We start from the raw sequence: 19365 nt of genomic DNA on the forward strand, positions 1-19365 counted from the left end.
ATTCTGTCCGACATACTTCTGTCTGTCCGTCTGAATTACGACTATGTCTGTATGTCCGTATGGATTCTGATTCTGTATGTCCGTAGGGATTCTGATTCTGTATGTCCGTATGGATTTTTATTCGGTACGCCCGTATGGACTCCGATTCTGTACGTCTGTATGGATACTGATTCTGCTCGTCTGTCCGTATTATGATTCCGTCTGTCTGTCCGAACCATGATTCTGTTTATCTGTATGAACCACGACTCTGTATGTCTGTCTGGATCATGACTCTGTCCGTCCGTCTGATTTATGGGTCTGTCCGTTATATTGCTGTGACTCCGGTTCGGACTATGTTTATATCTGTTATGTTTCTGCTTTACATACTCGGTACATTTTTCGTACTGACCCCCGCTCTTCGGGGGCTGCGCTACATGCCCACAGGTACAGACGCACCAGGTGATACGCCGCCAGCGTAGGTTTCTGACTCTGCTGTTTGAAGAGCTCCTTCGATCCGGAGCATATACTTTTAGTATATATCTTCTGTTCTTCCGTATGTTCTGTATGTATGGAAATTCTGGGTACGGCAGGGCCCTGTCCCGTCATATGATTCTGTATGTCTGTAGAGGCCTGTAGATAGATGTGTGGGTTACGGGTTTCGTCGGTATGTTAGCCTTATCGGCTTATCTGTAAATGTCTGCATGTTCAGGTATATATATATGTTTGCGCGCGTGCCGTATCTGTATCGGCCTACTTCTGTAATATCCGTTTGGAAAAAAAAATCTGTACGATACGAAATTCGGTCAGGTAGGTTTGTACGGGTACCCAGCTAGGGTGCCATTCGCAGCCCAAGGGGTTGGGTCGTGACAGGGAGCCTCAGCTGTCACGACCCATCCCCGTAGGTCGTGACTAGTGCCCAAACTGGGCACCCCTACGCGCTCATTTACCAGATTCAGCATACAGACGACTCGTACGCAAATGAACATCAGACGTGGCTCCACACTAGTGCCTACAATCATATATACTGCACAGAAGCCGGCAAGGCTATCATACTATACATAACTTACCAAAGCATACATACACGTGGCCGATAGGGCCGCCACGGCGGATGGGCCGCCCAAACACAATTTAAACAACGCGTCCAAACAAAACTGTACATTACCCACGTCTATGTCTACAGACCTCTAGTACGGAACAACAGAATCAGATGGCGGGACAGGGCCCCGCCGTACCCTGAATAAACATAAACATATACATCAGAAGAGTATGTACCCAAAACGTCAGCTCCGGAACAAAGGGAGCACTCCGAACAGCAAAAGGGAAATCCTACGCCGGTGGGTCACCAAAACGTGAATCTGTACCTGCGAGCATGAAACGCAGCCCCCGAAGAAAGGGGGTCAGTACGAAAGATGTACTGAGTATGCAAAGCATGAAGTACAGAAAATGAAGACATAACCGAAGTAAAGTGTACAGAAGGTGAGCACAATAGCCAGAATACCAAAGTGTTGCATCTGACGTACAAATCATACATAAGGTTCCGGGAGACAAACACTGCAATCAAAATGCCAAAATACTTTGCTTTCCTTTGAGAAACATTTCCGTCTCATACACACAGAAAATCAACACACAATTACCGCGGCCAAAAGTCCAGCGGTCACTATCACACATACCGCGACCAAGTGTCCAGCGCTTAGCATCCCAAACCCGACATACCGCGGTCAGGGGTCCAGCGGTCAATGTCGCAGATACCGCGATCAGGGGTCCAGCGGTCAACATCACATAGTGCGGCATACCGCGGTCAGGGGTCCAGCGGTCAATACCACACAGTGCGTACAATAGCACAAGTGCTAACTTTATTACTTTCCAAATATAAGTCACACATGCCAGAATAATGCATCACACAAGAGTCGTTTATCAGGAAAAATACATAAGGTAAGTAGCTTATCCAGAATATCAGAATACTTACTTTTATATCATACAAGAATAGCTCAAGTGAGACAAGCGAAGGAAGTTTCGGAACTTGTGGGTCCACCTCGGGTCAAGTCGAGGTGGCGGATATAAATTACAACATTGGACTTTATGGAGTCATCCAAGAAAGTTTCAAAGCAATCCGAATACGCTTGAGGAAGTTATGGATGTTTAGACACTTTTCCAACAAAACATAAGAATTATAGTTCAATTACATTGAACGAATAGTATTCAAAATCAAACTCGGGTTTCGATGGACAGAATTGTTCCCGAGGCTCAAGTCTTGACCTAGTATACATAGGACATGCCAAAAGAAGGAAAGAGTGAGCTTTACATACCTTAGTTGCGCCTTATGCTCGCTCAAATTCGATTCCCGTTTCACCCAAAATCTACAAATGGTCATGTTTACCAATTAGAAATTTCAAGCCTTTAGAACTTGAATCTTTAGCTTATTCTTTTCTACAAAAATTTGGGCAGCATCTCCCCTACACATATTGCCTCCCCGAGACTTAGCTCGGCCTAATATATCCACAACAACAACCCAACAATCCAACAACATCAACACACACACACGGCCACTTTCAAACAAACACACCCACTTTGCAAACTTCCATATTTTCATAAACTCTACTCATTTCTACATACTACAACATAAACCAAACTTCATAACATAAGAAAATGAATTGATTCTTACCTTTTCTTCAAGTTCTTCACTTGCCACCAAAACTACTTTCTTGCCAAAATAATTATATCACCTTGTAGAGAATCTTGCACTTAGTAATAATTCCAAAAGAGATGGATTTTTGAACCAAAGGATTGAGCTCCAAGAATTTCTCTCTTTTTTTTTCTTTCTTTTTTTCTCTCTTGGTCGTAGGCCTTTCTCTTTCTCCTCTCTATCTTCTTTTGTTTTACTTTCTCTTGAACCTTCTATGGATAATCATCCATATATTTATCCTCTTAATTAATTTGTGACATGGAATAATTCCATGGACTTGGGCCTTTGGCCATAGGGCCGGCCACCCCCTCCAATTGGGCCTTAGTTTTCTCTTATTGTGTTGAGCCCAATTCATTAAAAATCTCGTTTTGTGATTTCCGAAACTCATTTCCGAAATTCCAATTTTTTCCCTTGGCCTTCTCTCGTATTTCCACACCAATGTTATCATAGCCGGCACATTCATACTAAGTAAGGTCCAAATATAGCCTCATTTTTTACAAACCAAGTTATCTCGAATTTTTTCCGAATATGCAAAAATGCCGGATATAACATCCTCCCCCCCTTTAGAACATTCGTCCTCGAATGTTCAATTGACCTTAGGGGGTCTCGTGACACTTCGGGGAGGTTCCTTTCTTTCCTTCAAAATTCTTTTCAATGCTACATTTGCCATCAACATCATTCACCTCCTGTCACACTTCTCGATTACTCACTACGTTATCATAATCCCGCGTCATATCAAACAGATTCATACCGGGCAAATCCATAATCAGAGTAAGATGTACTGAACTACGTCGGACAGATCCGTGGTCAGAGTTGGACGTATGGAAGTATGTCAGACAGATCCGTGATTAGAGTCGAACGTACAGAGACATATCAGACAGAGACGTAATCAAATTCAGAAGTACAGAGGCATAATAGACAGTATTATGGTTAGGATCAGACCACTTCCACGTATTCTAATTTCCTTTGGGTTACCCCATATTTCCCATCTGTATATTTATAGCTATCTCATATAGTTCTATTGGGTTGAATTACCTTACTTTTACCAACACCCAGAAGAAGAAAATCACGTAATATGGTAGAGCACAGATCTATCCATACACATATCTCTTAAGAAAAGATTAATAATATACCTGGGTCTGCACTTGGTGACGCTCCTGGGTCCTGCAGGTTGGTCAAAGCATATAGGCGGTTCGATGGACCACCGGAACTGAAGGCTCTGCCACGGCCTGCTGGTGCCGGTGTGCCCCGTCCCATCGGGCGCATAGCTACGGAAGGGGAAGACGAACCGGCGACTGACCCGGTAGGCTGAGCTGCTCCCCCGGCATTGTCCCTTAGTGGGCAATCTCTCATATAATGGCCCTGCTGGCCGCAGGTAAAGCAAGCACCCGTGGCATGGCGACACTCCCCCTCCTGGTGGTGTCTCCTACAGTGAGGACATCGGGGTAGGGGTGGCCGCCACTGGCTGGAACCTCTGTCCATCTATAAGCCTGAAGCCCTAGAGTTCTGGCCTGCTCTTGGATACTCTGCACCATCCGGTCCCCAACCGGGGAATTGTGGGGGTGTGCTCGGTGCTGGTTGGGGAGGATATCTGCTCTGCTGCTACTGAGGCGGCCTGCTTCGCGATTCTCCAGAATATCTCGCGGATCGGGACCTCTTGGGCGGACCCCTGTCATAATCCCTGTCAGGCTGACGCCCTCGGTATCGGTCCTCCATACTCTGGGCGTGGGCCTGTATAAGGGCAATGCTCATCCCTGTCTGGACCGCCATCACCGTGCAGCTTTCAACCAAATAATCATCTAGCCCTATCACATACCGATGCACCCGGTCAGTCATATCAGCGACATAAGCGGGCGCATATCTGGCCAGCGAATCGAACTCCAGGCTGTACTCCCTGACACTCCTGCCCCTCTGTCTCAATAGCAGGAATCTGTCTACTCTGGCTCGCCTCACGGCTGGAGGGGCACCCTCGCCTTGGGACAACATCCAAGACTCGTACCAATTAGCTGCTACATCGTGCAACCGGTACGACGCCAACTCAACCGACTCTGTCTCGGAGGCACTAATCAATCGCAGGGTACGCTGCACTTGTCGGATGAACTCCTGAGGGTCTTCTGCGGGCTTTGACCCGGAAAACTCTGGTGGGCGACAAAGCAGAAAATGACGGGCCCTCTGGCTATCGCGTTTGTCTACACGATCATCCCCTGCTCCCTGTCTGTAAACCAGCCCTGCTACCAATTGAGTCAATAGCTGGACTGCCTCTCGCAGGGTCCCATCATCCGCCCCTGGCTGGGGGGCTGGAGGTAAAGGTACTGGTGCCGCGGGAGCTGGCGGTGGATCCACCCCCTGTGCTGCAGCTGTGGCTGCTCCAAATCCCTCCAATACTGGTGGCGTAGCAGAACTGGCCGTCGAAGGCACAACATCTGGCTCAATCTGAGCACGAGCCCTAGTAGTCACCTGAGCTCGGCTGGTCTCACCTGCCGCTGTAGACATGCCCTTCTGGGCGGCTGTGGCCTTCTTCGGAGGCATCACTGAAAATATAACAATTTGTCAGGGAAGAACCATCCTGATAACACAGCTCTATCGCACGATCTAGGACCAAAAGGAAAGATAACACCCTAAATACCCTGTAGCCTCCTGTTTATAGATGTGGTGCACAACACACCGATAAACAAGACTCTACTAGACACGATCTGTAGACAATCCAATGACGAACCGCTCTGATACCACTTCTATCACGACCCATCCCCGTAGGTCGTGACTAGTGCTCGAACTGGGTACCCCTACGCACTCATTTACCAGATTCAGCATACAGACGACTCGTACGCAAATGAACATCAGACGTGGCTCCACACTGGTGCCTACAATCATATATACTGCACAGAAGCCGACAAGGCTATCATACTATACATAACTTACCAAAGCATACATACACGCGGCCGATAGGGCCGCCACGGCGGATAGGCCGCCCAAACACAATTTACACAACGCGTCCAAACAAAACTGTACATTACCCACGTCTATGTCTACAGACCTCTAGTACGGAACAACAGAATCAGATGGCGGGACAGGGCCCCGCCGTACCCTGAATAAACATAAACATATACATCAGAAGAGTATGTACCCAAAACGTCGGCTCCGGAACAAAGGGAGCACTCCAAACAGCAAAAGGGAAATCCTACGCCGGTGGGTCACCAAAACGTAAATCTGTACCTGCGGGCATGAAACGCAGCCCCCGAAGAAAGGGGGTCAGTACGAAAGATGTACTGAGTATGCAAAGCATGAAGTACAGAAAATGAAGACATAACCGAAGTAAAGTGTACAGAAGGTGAGCACAATAGCCAGAATAGCAAAGTGTTTCATCTGACGTACAAATCATACATAAGGTTCCGGGAGACAAATACTGCAATCAAAATGCCAAAATACTTTGCTTTCCTTTAAGGAACATTTCCGTCTCATACACACAGAAAATCAACACACAATTACCGCGGCCAAAAGTCCAGCAGTCACTATCACACATACCGCGACCAAGTGTCCAGCGGTTAGCATTCCAAACCCGACATACCGCGGTCAGGGGTCCAGCGGTCAATGTCGCAGATACCGCGGTCAGGGGTCCAGCGGTCAACATCACATAGTGCGGCATACCGCGGTCAGGGGTCCAACGGTCAATGTCGCACACACCGCGGTCAGGGGTCCAGCGGTCAATACCACACAGTGCGCACAATAACACAAGTGCTAACTTTATTACTTTCCAAATATAAGTCACACATGCCAGAATAATGCATCATACAAGAGTCGTATATCAGGAAAAATACAGAAGGTAAGTAGCTTATCCAGAATATCAGAATACTTACTTTTATATCATACAAGAATAGCTCAAGTGAGACAAGCGAAGGAAGTTTCGGAACTTGTGGGCCCACCTCGGGTCAAGTCGAGGTGGCGGATATAAATTACAACATTGGACTTTATGGAGTCATCCAAGAAAGTTTCAGAGCAATCCGAATACGCTTGTGGAAGTTATGGATGTTTAGACACTTTTCCAACAAAACATAAAAATTATAGTTCAATTACATTGAACGAATAATATTCAAAATCAAACTCGGGTTTCGATGGACAGAATTGTTCCCGAGGCTCAAGTCTTGACCTATTATACATAGGACATGCCAAAAGAAGGAAAGAGTGAGCTTTACATACCTTAGTTGCGCCTTATGCTCGCTCAAATTCGATTCCCGTTTCGCCCAAAATCTACAAATGGTCATGTTTACCAATTAGAAATTTCAAGCCTTTAGAACTTGAATCTTTAGCTTATTCTTTTCTACAAAAATTTGGGCAGCATCTCCCCTACACATATTGCATCCCCGAGACTTAGCTCGGCCTAATATATCAACAACAACAACCCAACAATCCAACAACATCAACACACACACACACGGCCACTTTCAAACAAACACACCCACTTTGCAAACTTCCATATTTTCATAAACTCTACTCATTTCTACATACTACAACATAAACCAAACTTCATCACATAAGAAAATGAATTGATTCTTACCTTTTCTTCGAGTTCTTCACTTGCCACCAAAACTACTTTCTTGCCAAAATAATTATATCACCTTGTAGAGAAACTTGCACTTAGTAATAATTCCAAAAGAGATGGATTTTTGAACCAAAGGATTGAGCTCCAAGAATTTCTCTCTTTTTTTTTTCTTTCTTTTTTTCTCTCTTGGCCGTAGGCCTTTCTCTTTCTCCTCTCTATCTCCTTTTGTTTTACTTTCTCTTGAACTTTCTATTGATAATCATCCATATATTTATCCTCTTAATTAATTTGTCACATGGAATAATTCCATGGACTTGGGCCTTTGGCCATAGGGCCGGCCACCCCCTCCAATTGGGCCTTAATTTTCTCTTATTGTGTTGAGCCCAATTCATTAAAAATGTTGTTTTGTGATTTCCGAAACTCATTTCCGAAATTCCAATTTTTGCCCTTGGCCTTCTCTCGTATTTCCACACCAATGTTATCATAGCCGACACATTCATACTAAGTAAGGTCCAAATATAGCCTCATTCTTTACAAACCAAGTTATCTCGAATTTTTTCCGAATATGCAAAAATGCCGGATATAACATCAGCTTTTGCTCCCGCACCCCCCCCCCCCCCCCCGTTCCTCTACCAGATGCCTCGGGCCAAGAGATAAGACAGGCCATTCTTCTACTGACTCAATTAGTAGCTGCTCAAGTTCAGCGACCGGATGTGGGCCACGATAACAGGGGTTAGAGAAAGAGAGTTAGTTCTTCAGGGTTTGATCATGAGTGTAGGGGTGCTCCGAGGCAACAATTCTCTAGGAACTCAATTCGTTCACCAAGTGGTGCTCCTCCGCAGTTTCCTAGACCCCGATTTGATGCATCTACTTATTCTAAGTCACCCCCGAGTCTCAGAGTTTCCAGTTCCCGAATTCGGAGTGGTTCTAGTAAGACGAGATCCCCGGTACCACGATGTACTTAGTGTCGCAAGTTATATTGGGGACCGTGTCGCTTGGGCTCGGATGTTTGTTATATCTGTGCTCGGCCAGGCCATATCATGCGCGACTGCCCATGGAGGTGTGGTAGAGACGAGGTTTGACCTATGGGGTTAGTAGCTGGCTCTTCGTCATCGGTACGCCCTCCAAGGCCAAGGCCACAGATGTTAGTAGGTGGTGATAGATACCAAAGAGGAGCGCCCAGTCCAAGTGGATCCCAGCATCATATTCATGCGTTAGCTGAGCGATAGGATCTTGAGTCTTCCCCTGATATTGTCCCAGGTATATTGTCAGTATCCTTTTACGATATGTGTGCATCGATGGATTCAGATCCTATTGTTATACCCCGTATTTTTATACGTCGAATTATTCGCAAGCAAATCGACTCAAGTTAAAGACGGGATTATTTTCGGACATGAAATAGGAACTTTTAATTTTCAATTTTAATTAGTACACAAATTGTTTATAAATTTTATTTAGTGTAGAAACATTATTGGAGATTAAGAACTAATTAATTATGATTATATTATTAAGTAGGGATTAGTGATTAATTAAAATTAATTAAGTTAATTATAATTTGTGGGCCCACCCGATTTATTAATTAAAATAATGAAAAAAAATGATGACTCTTCATGATGGACACGTGGAAGGCTTAGGGGCAGTATATAAGGCCACACTTTGATGAATAATTGATTCATTACAATTCATCTTCTTCAACCAAAAGTTGACTTAGAAAGAGAAGCAAAGCTAAGCTATAGGGAGAGAGGGCGTTCGGCCATGGCAGCCCTTTGTAAAAAAAAAAACCTATTAAATTCCAAGGTATTTTACTCGTCCAAGGAGGTGGTAACAACATAAGGTGTTGAATTGAGGAAGAAGAAATAGTGCAATTGGTGCAAGCGAGTGAAGAATTTGCTCCGATTAAATTAAGGTAAGATCATCTCATTTTATAGTATAATTGGATTAATGGTGTTGTAATGGAAAGATTAAAATTGTATTGGATGAAATTGGAAGTAAGAAATTGCATGAATCCATTAATATTAGGAGTTGTGGTTGTTATATGGAATAGTTGAGTTGAGAGGATTAAAAGTATGGTTCATGTTCGTATGTTGTTGTTCGTGTTGTTGTCGTGTTGTCGTTGATGTGGATTCTAAATTTGGAAGAAAAGAGTGTATAACGTATCGTATACAAAACGTATGTTGGTTTGTTTAGTGTATAATCTTAAATGTTAATGATTTGGATTGGAAAGGGATTAAGAAAGGTTGTTGAGTTGTTTATGGGTTGGATTGTTAGGATTCTATATGAATATTGCTATTGTTGTCATTGTTGTTATTGCTGTGATAACAGGAGGTTAATTGGAAGTTCGGGTTAGGCGAGTTATATAGGGGAAATGCTGCCCGATTTCCGTTAAGTTCTTAACTAATAAAAATCCTAGTCAAGAAAGTATGAATTGAAGAATGGTTCCTATGGGTAATTGGTTGCAAATTGATAATCTAGAAAGTATAGTTTACTAACGATAGCGTACTTTCATATTAAATAGGCTAAAGGGGCAACGAAGCGAACGTGATTACGATTAACCTTCAACAGGTATGTAAAGTTATCCTTTCTTTCTTTTTGGCATGATTTTTGTGAAGCAAATAGACGACGTATTTATGATTCCAAAGAAGTTTCTATTCTTAGAGGCACTAGGATGTCTAATGTTCTTGACTTCCAGAAGCTATTTTATTATGTCTTGATACATGTATATGATTCTAGAAGTTCTATTTTGATATAATCCACTGTGACATTTGAAAGGTATTTGATATGACTATTGTCTTGATTTTCAAATGATAGTTCATTTTTATCATTCCATTGAGTCTTTGATAATGTTTTAATTGGCATATGGTTGCTCACTACTCTGGTCGTGCATGCCTCAATAAGTCCTTCATTGAGTCCCGGGCCAGGATACATTCTCGTGCACAGTTTCACTGCATTGTTCACTGAGTCCCTCACTAGAGGGCCGGGTACGGTATATATATATATATATATATATATATATATATATGATGGTGTTATGATGGGATAGCGTGATGGTGTGATGATGTGATGGTGGTATGCTGTGTTATGGCGTTATGATGTCTTTATGGCGTTATGATGTGTTTATGGTGTTATGCTGTGTTATGGCGCCAAGGATGTATGTGGCGACCATCTTTACCGAGTCCCATGATGGGACGGGTATGATATATGATATTGACATGCATGATTTATGTTTCAAAAGGGCAAGTGCTTTGGTATTCTGGACATTATACTTGTTTCCTGTACTCCCTATTTCAGTTATGATCCTTTTTACTGTATTTCATGCTTTATATACTCAGTACATATTCCGTACTGACCCCCTTTCTTCGAGGGGCTGCGTTTCATGCCTGCAGGTACAGATAGTCGGTTTGGTGACCCTTCAGCATAGGACTTCTACTCAGTTGTCTTGGAGGGCCCCGTTGTTCCGGAGTCTAGACTTTTGGTACAGATCTTATGATGTATATATATATATATATATATATTTATCCAAGGGTACGACGGGGTCCTGTCCTGTCATATTTCACTGTTGATACTCTTAGAGGTTTGTAGACATATGTGAGGGTTATGAGAAATTTCTGTTCAGCTGTGTCTATACGATGTGCTATGATATGATATCCGTCTGAAGTGGCAGCCTTGTCGGCTTGCATATGACATGATATTGATGTGTAGTGGCAGCCTTGTCGGCTTGCGTATCATTTTATGATTTGATCAGTTGTGACTCCTCAGGAGACAGTTTATCTAAATATACATATATGATGATGTTACGAACCATTGGAGTTCTTTAGCAAGTTTCCATATTGTTCATAGATTCAGTTTGATTATATTTAACAGGTTCGTATACGGGTATCCAGTTCGGGCACTAGTCATGGCCCACGGGGTTGGGTCGTGACAAAAGTGGTATCAGAGCAGTTCGTCCTCGGAGTGTCTACAGACCGTGTCTAGTAGAGTCTTGTTTATCGATGTGTTGTGCACCACATCTATAAACAGGAAGCTACAGGACATTTAGGATGTTACCTTTCTTTCATATCTAAGATCGTGCGATAGAGCCCAGCCATAGGAAATGAAATTCCTTATACTAACCCTTGATTTCAGCTAAAGAACGGCATTGACAGAAGAAAGTGGCTGATGATATTGGAAGTTACAAAGTATACAGGTAAGCAACGATGCGAAAGATGCATGTCGGATAAGGTAAGAATATTGAAGTATGATTTAAATGTAAAGTTGAAGAATGAAAAGGAAGGTAGATAGGAAGGTATAATAGGATAGATCATTAAAGGATCAGGTACGTCTGGAGGTGTGATATGTGAGGTAAGTTTCGACATCATTATACTTTTACTTGAAATAGGGAGCCCTATATGGCTATGATACGATATGATATATGTGTATATATGTTGGCCCTGTGAGGCATTGTTGGTATTTCGTGCGTGCAGGTTTTGGGATAGTAAGAAGTACAGAGGAAACTCTGTCCAAATTTTCCCAGAAATAGAAAAAAAAGAATGAGATATAGGTTCATAACATGTCTTGAAAGTCGATACCGATAGGGTAAATTTATTATGATGGATTAAAGCTTTAAGAGATACCCTCCATGTCATCTGTAAGAGGCACCATTCTTACTTGGGAAATTTTATTTCGAAGAAGGATGTATGAGCAGCAAAGTTTGGAATTCTTTTGAATGGACCAGGATACCTTCCAGCCACATGTCACCTTAGAAGAGGCTCATGTTGAAGAGCAAAAACGTCCACAATTAAGTTTCACTTTTATTTGAAGAGTACAAAGCATACAACAAGTAGTTTATGAACTAAATAGTTCGTTCATGACCCAAGAATAAATCTGGAAGTAAACCATGTGAATCAAGCATTAGAAGTCCCGTGGTGCTTGTCGGATTCTAGTTCTTCTTCTTGTGGTGGTTTTGGGAGATGCTTCATGGTGACATAATTTTGGAGTTGGAGCGTTCTTGTGTTCTTGAGGTAACATTTCATCATATCTTTATGTCCTTGAGTTTATTAGTTCTTAATTAACTAATTGGAGATGGAATTTGTAGAAAGAAAACTCAAACTTGTGGGCTGTCTTAGATCATGTGTTTCATGCGTTGTTGATGAAATTCTAGGATAAATTGGAAAGAACTTGTGACACTAAGGGATGATGTAGAAAAAGGTGGCAAATCTTAACAGAACGTTTTATTGAGGTATCGAGTGAACTGATAAGTAGGGATAAATTACGACGAGTTTACAGTTAAAAGGAGTAGTAGTATGATTGAGATAAAAGTACGGAGGAGGAAGAGTTATGATAAATTATGAGGGTATTGATAAGACCGCTTATGAGATATTAAGGATAAGATTGATCATAAAGGGTGAAGGGTTAAGTATGCCTAGTCCACGGAGTGTAATTAAAACATAGTAAGAATCGTGAATAAGGTTAAGAAGTGTTACGTTATAGGATGGATTACGAACAGGATGTAATATGAATACCATAAGGATTGCTATAGAAATGAGTAAAGCCTAGCAAGGAAGTAACTAAAGGATATGATGTGATTAGTGTGAAATAGAAAAGCAAATATAGAACGAATAAGAAAGACTTACAAAGTCCTATAGGGAAAGTTCAGAATAGAGATCACGTGGTAGCGAAAGTGAAAGCGAGCACAGGAAGAGAAGGAGTTAATAAAAGGAGGAAGATAAGAAGAAAGCACCCAAGATAGACATAATCAATTGAGTACGAGTGTAAAATAGAAAGGGAAATATATAGCTATGAACTTAAGGGTGCAGTACTGTTATATCCCGTGTTTTCGCGTATCCGGAAAATTTGGAATAATTTTGACTTGTAAAGAATAAGGCCCCATTTTGATTTCATTTGACATATATGTTGTTTATTATGAAAAGTGTTGACGCGGAGACATCGGGGAAGGACAAGGGCAAAATTGGAATTTTAGAAATTAGTTTCGGGAAATTCAAAACGAGAATTCTAACAATTTGGGCTCACAAAAATTTGAGGCAAAATTGTGGCCTAAAGCCACAAGGTGGCCGGCCATGGTCCATAATGCTAGCCCAAACCCATGCTATTAATTGTCATGTGACTAAGTCATGTGACAAATTAATATAAAGGATTTCACGATCAAGAAAATTCAAGAACACTCTCAAAAAAATTGAAGAACACCACAAAACAAGGGCATTGGGCCCTAGTGAAAAGAAAAACAAAATTCCTAGCCTTTGATTCCAATCCAAAAATCTTGTCTTTCTTGAATTATTGATAACTTCAAGGCGCTCTTCGACGTGGTATAATTAGTTTAGTGAGAGAACCACGTTTGCAGGAAAGTTGGAATTTGAAGGAAAGGTAAGAATTCATCCCTTTTAATTGTGTTATGAAGTCTTGTTTGTGTTGTAGTATGTGGGAATGAGTTGATTGTATGGAAAAATTGAAGTTTGCAAAGTGGGTATGGAATATAGAGTTTGGCCGTGTGTGTGTATCAATGTGTAAGTGGAATGAGTTGAATTTTAAGTTGTATTCTAGTTGTGATAATTGTGGAATTTGCATTGGAAATGAGAGTTGAATGAAAATTGGATGAAGTGGAAAAATTGCCATGTTGGCCGTGGGTTATGTTATGATGAAATAATGATGGATTTATTTTGTTTAACATGTTAGTTGTGTTGTTGTGATCTTTACAATGCAAATGAAGGTTTAATGAATTGAATTGACATTGAATTTGCTTGTATGTGATTATGAGAAATTATATGAATTTTATATGATTTTTGTGTAAGTGTGAAAGTAAGATGCTAGAATGGGAACTAATGTTGTCGTAATGAATTTGTAAGGAAGACAATGTGATTTGGGAAGTTTTGTTGCATTCGTAGAAGTTTTGGATAGAATATGGAAAGTGGCGGATTGCCTAAATTCATATAAATCGCTTGGAATATTATTGGAATGTGTTCGAATAACCTTGAATGGGTAAATGAATACAATAACGTGGATGTTAGTTTGGTATTGCGAAGTTCGAACGAAAGTTGTCGCCTTAGGTAGCAATGAAGAATATTGACGTTAGATTTATTTTGTTGCGACTTATGATGTTTGTGGTGTTGTGGGCTGTTGTGGTTAATGTATATTGAGCCGAGCTAAGTCTCGGGGGTGTTGTATATATAGGGGAAATGCTGCCGAAATTTCGGTAGACAAAAATGAAGTTAAGTGAATTCTTAAGTCTTGAAATCCCTAATTGGTAACTTTGGCCAATTGCAGATTCTGAGCGAAACGGGATTTGGGTTTTGGGCGAGCGTAAGACGCTTATAAGGTATGTAAGGCTACCCACTCCTTCTTTTGGCATGTCTTAGGTATGCTAGGTCGATATCAGAGTCCCAGGAGCAATTCTGTTCCTCGAAATCCGAATTAGAAAATGCATACTATTCATTCAATCGAATTGAGCCTTAAAGATCTTATTTTAGTTGGAAAGTAACCAAACGTCCGAAATTTATGCAAATGTAGCCGAATCACTTTGAAATCTTCATGTATGATCCCGTAGACCCCAAATGTCCGTGATTTATGTTCGCCACCTCGACTTGACCCGAGGTAGGCCCACTATCCCCGAGATGCCTTCGTTTGCTCTATTAGGCTCTCTTTTTGCAAAACTTGATAAGGGATCGTTGTTTATGAAATTGTATATTACCAAATAATGTTTTGATTGCCACAATATGCTAGACTATATTTTGGACAGTAAATACCATTTCGGGAACTCTTTTGTGAAATGAACTCCGTACTAATTGATTGTTCGACTACTTTGACTAAGGATTTGACTTATCATTTTATCAAGTTTCAAAGAAAATTTTAACATACACATTGCATTGTTTGCTCATGACTCCGCTCGTGCCTATTATTATGATATCGTTCACCGGTACCCGGGCCGGTTATTGATCGCGCGTACCATGACAATTCGACCGTATACCCTTTTGTTGACATGAGTATCCGGGCATAGGTGTTCCGATACAAGTACTCCGCTAGAAGTATTTTGATATAAGTATTCCGATATAAATATTTTGATATAAGTAATCTGATGTAAGTATTTTGATATAAGTATCCGGATAAAGTATTATGATATGAGCCTTCTGAAATAAGTGTTCGACATAAGCATTCTGAAACAAGACTTCTGATGTAAGTGTTCTATTACAATTATTCTACTATGAGTATTCTGATACAAGTACTCTGATGTGAGTATCCAATATGAATGTTCTCTGTAAGCTTTAGCATCTCCAACTTTCGTATACGACATCGGATTGTTTAGAAGTGTCCGAAGAGGTTCCGGTACCAAAAACGTTCATGATCTTTCTGTATGCACATATGGTTCCAAAAACTCTATTTGATCTGATTCGGATGGACATCTGAAGGTGCCTGGTATGACTATAACTCTGATTCTCCGAAAAAGGCTTCTGAAACGCTTATAAAGCGTTCTGTACTTCAAACGCCCGTAACTTTCTCATACTACGTTGGATTGACCTGAAATCTGTTCCAAGCCTCCAGGTATCGGTAAGGACGCTTGTCTGTCGAGTCTTGGTTTCCATGTGCAACTGGTTTCTCACTACTCTGCTTGTGTGATCCTTAGCATATCTACTCACTGAGCCGGGCCAGGATATGTCATCGTGCGCTGTTCCCCTATGTTGCCTACTGTGTTCTGAAATAAAACCGTGAGGGGTGGTCTGGGCTGAGCTCGATCCCCAAAGTGGACAGTATCTGCGCTGCATAATCTGATACTAGGCAGACGCGTTGGGAGTGTACTGGGCAGAGCTCGAGCTCCCGAGACTGATCCGTGACCCGTGTACTGGACAGAGCTCGAGCGGGAAAAACGAGCAGTTCCTGCATGGGATGACCACTGTACTGGGCCGAGCTCGAGGTGGCATACCCCTTGTGGGCGCGTGTTCTGATATGATATGATATGATCTGATATGATATACTCCGGCTATACGCCGCCTGATACGATACGTTTATGTGTGGTGTGACCATTGTACTGGGCTGAGCTCGAGGTGGCACACTCCTCGTAAACATCATATGATTCACAGGTTGCAGCGTTTGATCCGATACGCTACAGCGTCCTGATATGGCATATGACTATAATGTGCACTATGTGTGATCTGCGTCTGGAAAGTAAGTTCTGATACTCTGTACGTCCTGCATTCCAACTGGTATACTATATCATCTGAGTACTCGGTAAGTCCCGTATTCCTTTTGATATATGACGCCATCTGAGTATTCTGTATGTTATACACCCCATCTGACACATGAACTAGGTAGGCAAGTTGCGTCTGGAAACTCTGTACGTTTGGCAACCCTTCTGACAGGTTATATCGGTTTATGTGATATGTGATGATCTGTATGACCTGGGTCTGGGAAGTGAGTGATTTTGATATTCTGAACCATGTACTTATTCTTTTACCGCTTGTTTCGTCTATAGTTCTGATTTCTGTATTCCATGCTTTACATACTCAGTACATATTCCGTACTGACCCCCTTTCTTTGGGGGCTGCGTTTCATGCCCGCAGCTACAGACGCTCATTATGGTGATCGGCCAGCCTAGGGTACACAGTCTGCTGTTTGGAGTGCTCCTTTGATCCGGAGCCCATACTTTTGGTACAGAACTCTCTGTCGTATATGGTTTCGTGTTTATGGTTATTTTCTTTTGGGTACGGCGGGGCCCTATCCCGTCATATGATTCTGTTGTCTGTATTAGAGGCCTGTAGACATGTATGTGGGTCATGGGTCGTGTTTGGTCCGTGATGTTTGCTTGGTTTGTGCCCGGTTTACTCCTACGCCTCGTTAATATGTTCGATCCATGTTTTATGATATAAATAATGGTTCAAACGATATGTTTATAATCTGGGACGCACGAGATTCATAATGTGTAGGCACAAGTGAAATTTGGTTAGCATGTATGTACGAGTGTCCATGTCGGGCATTAGTCACGGCCTACGGGGTTGGGTCGTGACAAAAGTGGTATCAGAGCGGTTTGTCCTCGGAATGTCTACAGGCCGTGTCTAGTAGAGTCTTGTTTATCGGTGTGTTGTGCACCACATCTATAAACAGGAGGCTACAGGGCATTTAGGGTGTTCCTTTTCTTTGGATCTTAGATCGTGCGATAGAGCTGTGCTATTAGGATGACTCTGGTCTGATTCGTTAATTGTGTTTGCAGTGATGCCTCCGAAGAAAGCTACGACTGCCCAGAAGGGAAAAGTGATGGTCGGGGAGACCCGTCGGGCGCAGCAAGCTACCCGGACTCGTGTTTATGATTTGCCCGAGGTTGTGCCCCATTCAGAGGGGTCCGCTACACCACCATCGGTAGAGTCCGGAGCAGGTCCATCAGTAGCTCAAGGGGCCCGAGTACCCGTACCCGAGACTCCAGCTCCCCAGCCAGAGGCGGGGGATAGGACACTGAGGGAGGATGTGCAGTTATTGACTACATTGGTAGCGGGGTAGGCTCGCAGACACGGCGGAGGGATGACGATGATGATGACAGGCATGATAGCCTGAGGGTTCGAGAGTTTTTATTATGTGGCCCTCCAGAGTTTTTCGGGTCCAAGCCCGACGAGGACCCCCATGACTTTATTCGCGGGAAGAGGCGCTCATTAGATTTGGTCAGGGCTTCAGAGACCGAGTCTGTTGAGTTGGCCTCGCACCGATTACGGGATGTTGCCGCTAACTGGTATGAGTCTTGGGAGCTATCCAGGGGTGAGGGTGCTTCCCCAGCTACTTGGGATGAGTTCGTGGCTGCTTTTGCCCGCCACTTCTTGCCCCCAGAGTTACGGCGGGCGCGGGTTGATTGATTTTTGCATCTGCAGCAGAGGGGTCGGAGCGTTCGTGAGTATAATCTGGAGTTTGATTCTCTGGCCCGGTACGCACCTGCTATAGTAGCAGACATGGCCGATCGGATGCACAGATACGTGATGGGGTTAGACCGCTACTTGGTTGACAGCTGCATGGCGATGGCATCGCAGACTGATATGGACATCGCCCGATTACAGGCTTATGCTCTAGGGATGGAGGACCGGCACAGAGAGGATCAGTCAGGTAGAGGTTGTGACAGGAGACATCCCAAGAGGGCTAGATTGGCTGGGTATTCTAGGAAACTCTTAGACAGACAGTCTCAGCAGCAGAACAGTAGACATGTTTCCCAGCCAGCATGGGATACCCCTCCACAGAGTTCGGGCAGGAGGTCTGGTGACACATGGTACTCCTGGGCAGGTCAGAGCTCCAGAGTCTTGAGCTCGCGGGTGGATGGAGGTTCCGGTCGGTCGAGGCCACCCAGACCTCGGTGTCCTTATTGTGGGAGACGCCACTCTGGAGAATGTCATCACGCTACAGATGCTTGTTTTTCTTGTGGCCGTCAAGGCCACATTATGAGAGAGTGTCCGTATAGGACTAGTTCGGGTGTTGCAGCCCCGCCCAGTAGGTCAGTTGCTGGTTTACCTTTTTCTTCTGTAGCGATACGCCCTACGGGGCAGAGTGTGCCGACACCAACGGGCCGCGGTAGAGTTCGTGGCGGAGTTTCCGGTTCTAGCGGTCCTTTGAACCGCTTATATGCTTCGGCTCGCCGGCAGGACCCAAAGGCGTCACCAGATGTGTTTACAGGTATATTGTCCACTCTTTCTGAATATATATATATATATATATATATATATATATATATATATATATATACACACGCATTGGTAGGTCCAGATTCTGTTTCATCACGTATTCCTCCCCGATTGCTAGTAGAACTGGGATAAGGCCCAAATTGATAAAATCGTCTGAGGTAATGATATATGTGGATAAAAAGTGAGAGTCGAAAAGTTAAAAAAGGGCTAACGCAGTAGTTACATAATCGGAAAAATAAAGGGGCCCTCTCTATATCAGAGCGGGACCCGCTACGAGAACTTACCAAAATTTCCAAGACCCCGACTTGTCCTAAATTATGTGACCAAGGTCGTGCGGGGCGGTCAATACAACTATACCGGCATTAACGCGTCTAAATGTACCAAAGTCTCGAGGTTAAGCGTGCTGGGGCCAGAGCAATTCTGGGATGGGTGACCCCCCTGGGAAGTGTACAAAAATTTTCATAAACGTAGATATAAGAGACCGATGGAAAGTCTGGGGTAACCTAAATAAATTAGAATGTACCGAAGGGTTA

The sequence above is a fragment of the Lycium barbarum genome, chromosome 7, assembly GCF_019175385.1.
Source record: "Lycium barbarum isolate Lr01 chromosome 7, ASM1917538v2, whole genome shotgun sequence".
Taxonomy (NCBI): Eukaryota; Viridiplantae; Streptophyta; class Magnoliopsida; order Solanales; family Solanaceae; genus Lycium; species Lycium barbarum.